Source organism: Argopecten irradians, chromosome 1, assembly GCF_041381155.1.
Source record: "Argopecten irradians isolate NY chromosome 1, Ai_NY, whole genome shotgun sequence".
NCBI lineage: Eukaryota > Metazoa > Mollusca > Bivalvia > Pectinida > Pectinidae > Argopecten > Argopecten irradians.
Genome location: NC_091134.1, coordinates 41,901,934 through 41,909,358, shown reverse-complemented (window position 1 = coordinate 41,909,358; position 7,425 = coordinate 41,901,934). Strand labels below are relative to the sequence as shown.

General features: G+C 37.7%; 1 long non-coding RNA gene across 1 annotated transcript; it reads left to right on the top strand.

The window, feature by feature from the left end:
* On the top strand, positions 1 to 4,628 carry LOC138328359 (uncharacterized). The gene is made up of 3 exons (XR_011209201.1): positions 1 to 248; positions 2,511 to 2,620; positions 3,419 to 4,628. It is a non-coding gene; the product is annotated as an uncharacterized lncRNA (long non-coding RNA).
* The last annotated feature ends 2,797 nt before the right edge of the window (positions 4,629 to 7,425 follow it).

The following is a 7,425-nucleotide window of genomic DNA, read 5'->3' as shown; positions in this document are numbered from 1 at the left end:
ATGGTCCCAAACCACGGATGACCATATTTGTAAAAGTATTTAAATGAGTATTTGAGAGACTGTATCTCATTGGTGGACCAATCAAAAAACTACAGTACCCGCTTCCGGTTTTGAATAACATCGATCGCCGCCATATTGCCTACTCTTCGTAGTATGCCTAGACTGAGGATAGCATCATAACGTCTTACGTTATGCCAGAAGCCATGCCTGTATCAACAGCTAGCCAGACATTAAGCCGTTGAACAGAGGTAAGCGAATGAAACAGTATTTCGAAATCCCTGCGATGTACTGTACAGTTAAGGGACAAGTACAAATGTACCTGTCTCTATACTGTTGTTTTCCTCAAAAAAATAAAATGGACGAAAATTTACCTATGAAAGATGTTGAATATCAATGTTTAATGACACTGCTACATGTATACCAAGTAGGTCTCATGTCTATGTAAGCCTTAAAACTGACAATGCAAGTTAAAAACCAAGCATTTGAAATTAAAAAATATATATATATCTAATGATTCATGAAATACTTTTCGAAAATTATTTCTGAGAGTGTCCAATCCAAGGTAGTGGCAGCCATTTTCTTTTTGCTCTGCTTAAATTAGTTACCTTCACTGGCCAACCCACTATATAAAGCACGGGACTTGACACACGTGCGTCTAGCCCGAGAGACTCTGGCCCCAACACCAGACTTGGACATTATGGCAGATAGATGTCTGGCGTAGGGCCAGAGCACAGTAGTACTCGAAAACCTGGAATAAGCCGACACCGTTTGGTATCGGGTCAGGTCATCTCCGATTCAGACAGTTTTGTAAACATTACCGCCGAGAAGCGTCCCTTACTTTGGTCTTTTCAACAAATGAATATTTTTTCTACCCGTACCAATCCATTTTACCACGCATGCACCTCATATTATCTCAATACAGTAGCTTCTTTTCCGCAGTTTGAAATATCCCTCCTCGCCATTGCCATTTTCTCATATTATGCAAAGCTACTGTATTGAGATGATATGAGATGCATGCATGGTAAAATGGATTGGTATGGATAGAAAAAATATTCATTTGTTGAAAAGACGAAGGAAATGGACGCGTCTCGGCGGTAATGTTTTGTAAGCAGTCTGAATCGGAGATGGGCTTATTCCAGGTTTTCGAGTACTACTGCGCTCTGGCCCTACGCCAGACATCTATCTGTCATAATGTCTAAATCTGATGTCAGGGCCAGAGTATCTCGGGCTATTACGTGCGTCATTCTAAACATATCTTGTCTCAGGTACACATGCCCCTATATTGCAAATAACAATGTCAAACTGAAAATAAACACTGCACTCACCTGGCAAGGTTTAATCATATAGTGAAGTAATACATGAATGTGTTGTCAGCTAGATCTCAAATGGGCCATATTCACATACCATGTGATACCTGATAACGCACGTGATACCCGATAACCCACGTGATACCCGATAACGTTTGTGCGGGACTAGCATTTCCAGTGGTGATGGAATGTCACTCGTTGTAATCTTCCTGCTGAAATGACGTTAGCACAGGATATCATCTTTTGACGTCATTCCATTACCAATAGAAACAATAGTACTGCACAAACGTTATCGGGGCCCGGCACCATAAAACTTTCTCAATAAATTTTGTTTGCAAACATTTGTGAGAATCCGCTACGCGGATTCACACAGTTTGCAAACACAATTTCTTTCATACCCCGATGAAATTAAAAAATAGTGACTTCAATGCTTAAACATAACACTTCAATATACACTATTTATAGGTTTTACGGCATTTACGCGTACATTGACACGTGTGTGTAATTGGTAGCTAAGTTGTCGCTCGTTCGGGACAAGTAGTCACGTGCACATGGCCAGTTGAGTGCATATGTGGACGGATTATTATTTGGATTTCTATTCACTTGACAACGTGTGAAATTTTGATTTTGACAAACATCTAAATAAAAGCTTAGAGGAGTTGACATGTTTTTTGCTAAAACAAGCCCTATACAGAATTATAGCTAATGACTTTGTTTACGTATTAGTAGGCGATACACAGTGGACAACTGCTAGGTGTATATGTACATGTATAGACTGATCATGAGCGCACGTGTGTCAATTCACACGCTTTATATAGGGGTCAGTGAGCGCGTCGGAATGTAAAACAAATATGGCTGCCCTTGAATGGGGAATGTCTCAAACGATTCTTGAAATACAAGTATACTTGTTTTCCCTTTAATAACGTTACTAATCTTAACTATGATTTTTTTCACATCAGAGTAGACCTACTGTAGGCTACATTGTGAATCTGATTATAATCATGAAATATTACTTAACAGGATTGAGGAAAGGTGAAAATGTACCGTCCAGGACCTAGCCGGATGTAGCTGCAATATTGTAGCTCAAAAGACTTTTAGATAGATAATAGTGTCGTCTTTAGAGCTACGATTGGTGCCTATTACTGCTAATGGAGCAAGTAATGATTATGCAAATCATTATTAAATCGTTGCTATCTGCTTTAGGGTTGTTGGGCAGGACCAGAAGGACAGCAGTGCAGTGCTATGCTAAGGCAGCAGAACGATCTTCATGCGGGGTGTGGATGAAGAAGGACACCAGTATCTTCTGTAATTTGGTATCTAAATTGTTGTAGTTTTCATATTTAGTATATCCCTAACTTAATTGTATAGACTGTTTATGTCTATGAAACTATCGAGCATCATCGAACAAACTTAATATTGACTGAGAATATGTCTGCACTTCCTATACTTTAGGAGAAGTATAAAGTTTGTTCAAGGATGCGCTCTATGGTTTCTAAAACAACAACCTATAAAAAATCGCAAAAATTGTCAAAAATTTCCACATTTTCATAATTTATGCATATTTTGAGTGGTTACCATGGCAACTGAAGCTGCAAAATTAGATACCTATAGAAAATAGCAAAAATTGTCAAAATTTCCACATTTGCATAATTAATGGTTACCATGGTAACTTCATCTGCAAAATTAGAAAACAGTCATCATAGATGAATTAGGGATATACTAAATATTTAGAATACAACAAATGAACAGGTTTGAAAATTTGATGGATTTGGGGGCCAAAAAGGGCCCAAACCATACATAGTCCTTTGATACCCAGAATCCTGACATAAAGGGGAGTTGAGCAAACTATATAGGGTTCTGCAATGTCCCCTGTTAAATGGAGTTATTACTAAATTTGTGTAGCAGGGGGTATTAGTCGTCCACTCTGGCGACAGTTCTAGTTGTTGTAAGTAAATTAAGCCTGATAATGTGTTTCTGTTAGATACACTTTATAAAATTAAATTTTGTGAAATTTGAACATTTAAATGGCTAGAAAATGTGTTTTGTGGAAAGAAAATACAATTTTATTCCCAGCAAAAATCACATTGAAGTGTATATTTCTTTGTTTGCAGGTGAACATGACAATAGCCATTTGTTTAACTTCGGCCAAAAATATGGAACCACACTGTAAACATCACATCAATGTCATCGGTCCAGCTTTCATCAGTTGTCTAGGAGACAGTAAGGTAAAGGACAAAGTGTAGGAGACCATAAGGTAAAGGTCAAAGTGAAGGAGATTGTAAGGTAAAGGTCGAAGTGTAGGGGACAGTAAGGTAAAGGTTAAAGTGAAGGAGACTGTAAGATAAAGGTCAAAGAGTAGGGGACTGTAAGGTAAAGGTCAAAGTGTAGGGGACAGTAAGGTAAAGATCAAAGTGAAGGAGACTGTAAGATAAAGGTCAAAATGTAGGGGACAGTAAGGTAACAGTCAAAGTGTAGGGAACTGTAAGGTTAAGGTCAAAGTGTAGGGAACTGCAAGGTAAAAGTCAAAGTGTAGGGAACTGCAAGGTAAAGGTCAAAATGTAGGGGACAGTAAGGTAACCGTCAAAGTGTAGGGCACTGTAAGGTTAAGGTCAAAGTGTAGGGCACGGTAAGGTTTAGGTCAAAGTATAGTGTAGGGGACAGTAACATTATAGTCAAAGTGTAGGGGACAGTAAGGTAATGGTCAAAGAGTAGGGAACTGCAAGGTAAAGGTCAAAGTGTAGGGCACTTTAAGGTATAAGTCAAAGTTTAGGGCACTGTGAGGTAAAGGTCAAAGTGTAAGGGACAGTAAGGTAAAGGTCAAAGTGAAGGGGACAGTAAGGTAAAGTTCAAAGTGTAGGGGACAATAAGGTAACGGTCAAAGTGTAGGGAACTGCAAGGTAAAGGTCAAAGTGTAGGGCACTGTAAGGTTAAGGTCAAAGTGTAGGGCACTGTAAGGTTAAGGTCAAAGTGTAGGGCACGGTAAGGTTCAGGTCAAAGTATAGGGGTCAGTAACGTAACGGTCAAAGTGTAGGGAACTGCAAGGTAAAGGTCAAAATGTAGGGGACAGTAAGGTAACCGTCAAAGTGTAGGGCACTGTAAGGTTAAGGTCAAAGTGTAGGGCACGGTAAGGTTTAGGTCAAAGTATAGTGTAGGGGACAGTAACATTATAGTCAAAGTGTAGGGGACAGTAAGGTAATGGTCAAAGAGTAGGGAACTGCAAGGTAAAGGTCAAAGTGTAGGGCACTTTAAGGTATAAGTCAAAGTTTAGGGCACTGTGAGGTAAAGGTCAAAGTGTAAGGGACAGTAAGGTAAAGGTCAAAGTGAAGGTGTTATGTATGACACTAAATACATGTAGTTATGAGATAAGGGAGATAACTCCTATAGCTTTTTTTATCAATACATCCTATGAAGGTCATATCATTGATTTAGGTTATAGAACTTTCTAGAATATAATCATGTATAAACAAATATGTTTGTAAACATGTTGATTTTAAGTAGAGATCTAGAATGATCTATTTCCAGAAAGTTATGTGTGTTTACTTGTTTACTGTTTTTAGTTAGATATTTCTAGAAGTAGAAGGTTCTCCAATATTCTTGAATTACGGTTTAGCTATATATACTCCAGCTGTCCAAGGCTAATCAGAACTGTAATGAGACCTGTAATAAGACATATCAAGAATTGTACAGCGCCATATAAGATTCTATTGGGAGAGCTATTGTGACTTTATCTGTGGATTATTACAACACTTTGTGTGGATTTATTCATATTGCCTGGAACTTTACAAATCATCGGTGGAATTCAATTTCCTTGTGGATTTGTGATTATTGTTAATTTGAAACCTAGAAGGATCAAGGATTATACCAGGACATTCGCATACAGATAAGTAACACTTTAAATCATCGTATTACTCTTGTACCACCACCAATTACTCTAGATATTGTAAACCATCTCTGTATAATATTGTATATATAATTAAATTGTGTTTTGAATTTAGCTGCTGGTTTCTCCTTTCTGTTATTCGTTAATGTAACAGAATTGGGGGCTCGTGTCCGGGATCGATATTCAATTTGTGAAATCTAACTTTGAAAAATTAATTAAGAAATTTTCAAAATTTGTGTACAAACTTTGAGTTTACATTTGAAACCAACAGCTAGATAAATATGACTACTATGCAGGTAGAACAGTTTGTTAAAGCGCCATCCCTGGAAGTTCTTTTGCAAGTTAGTAAGAAGGATTTACTATTATTGGGTAAACATTTAGGCCTTACTATCAAAACTAATTTGAGGAAAGCTGAAATTAGGAATGTAATTATAAGATATTTTGTTGACAATGGCAAATTTGACTCTAGTGCATTAGATAGTATAGAGGAAACAGTCACTTCAGAAATCCAAATTAGACAAATGGAACTTGAACATGAAATGAAAATGAAACAAATAGAGAATGAAATGAAAATGAAACAAATAGAGAAAGAAATGAGAGAAAGAGAAATAGAAAAGGAGTTAAGAGAAAAAGAAATAGACAAAGAAAGAGAGTTAAGAGAAAAAGAAATGGAAAGAAAATTAAAAGAAAAAGAGATCGAGAGAGATCAGATGTTAGAACTAGAGAAGCAGAAAATTCAAGCTGAAACAGAACTTAGAATTAAAGAATTAGAGCTAGCTTCTCAAGACGGTTCAAGTAATCCAACTTTTAGGGGTTTACACGGAAACAGAGGTTTTGATGTCAGTAGAAATATTAGGTTAGTTCCTCCTTTTCAAGAGAAAGAAGTTGACAAGTATTTTCTACATTTTGAGAAAATAGCTGATAGTATGAAATGGCCTGAAGATAAGCTTACAATGCTTCTTCAGAGTGTCTTGATTGGTAAAGCTAGAGACATTTATTCTTCTTTATCTGTTGATGATATTTCAAATTACCAAGTAGTCAAGAAAGCTATTTTGAAAGCTTATGAGTTAGTTCCTGAGGCTTACCGCCAGAAATTTCGAAACTCGAGAAAGAGAGATGAACAAACTCATGTAGAATTTGCCAGAGAAAAGGAACAATTATTTAATAGGTGGTGTGATTCTAAAGAAATTGATGAGGATTTCGGTAAATTGAGGCAATTATTGTTGATAGAGGAGTTTAAACGTTGTGTCCACACAAACATAAAAACTCATTTAGATGAGAGAAAAAGTTGAAACACTTAGTGAAGCAGCTACAATGGCTGATGATTACGCTCTCACCCACAAAGGCTCATTTGTTAAAAACAGTTCTCAAGACAAAAACAGTACCACAGGTACTAGTAAATTTGGTCAGCCTAGGAACCCAACCTTTAGTGGCCCTTCTAACGACAAACCTAAATTAGGTGATAAGACTAAGTCTGATTCTAAAACAGATCATAGGGCAGGTGTGGGGTCTCCTTCTGGTCCTGTTTGTAATTACTGCAAGAAAGTAGGGCATACTATGTCTGAATGTTATTCTCTCCAGCGTAAGGAGCAAAGGCGTAAACAGTCAGTTCCTTCTGTGTTAGCTATGTCAAAGCCTAGTCAGAAACTTAGTGATATTGTGGAAGATTCTAAAGTGTCTGTTGAGATTAAGAGCTCAGAGTCTGATAGCGTCTTGGAGAAGTACTCTCCCTTCATTTCTGAAGGTTTTGTTTCACTTACTAGTGATATTACCAACTTGAAACCTGTGAAGATTTTGCGAGATACTGGGGCTTCTCATTCTTTGATATTAGATGGCGTAGTGCCTTTGTCTGAGGAGACCTCATGTGGTAGTAGTGTTTTGCTTCAAGGTGTAGAGTTAGGTTTTGTTAATGTGCCTCTCCATTCTGTTTATTTAAAGTCAGACTTGGTTACTGGGCCTGTCACCATTGGTGTTAGACCGGAACTTCCCATAGAGGGCGTGTCGCTCATTTTAGGCAATGACTTGGCTGGAGAGAAAGTTAGGGTAGATCCCTTAGTGTCCAGTATTCCAGATAAAACAGATGATGCTGAGACTATTCAACAGGAATTTCCTGGTATTTTCCCTTCTTGTGCTGTAACTCGTTCAATGAGTAAGAAGGTTTCTGATGTTGCAGTAGTTGAGGATCATTATAGTCCAGGGTTAGGTGACACTTTCTTGGCTCATGATATAGAGGATGTC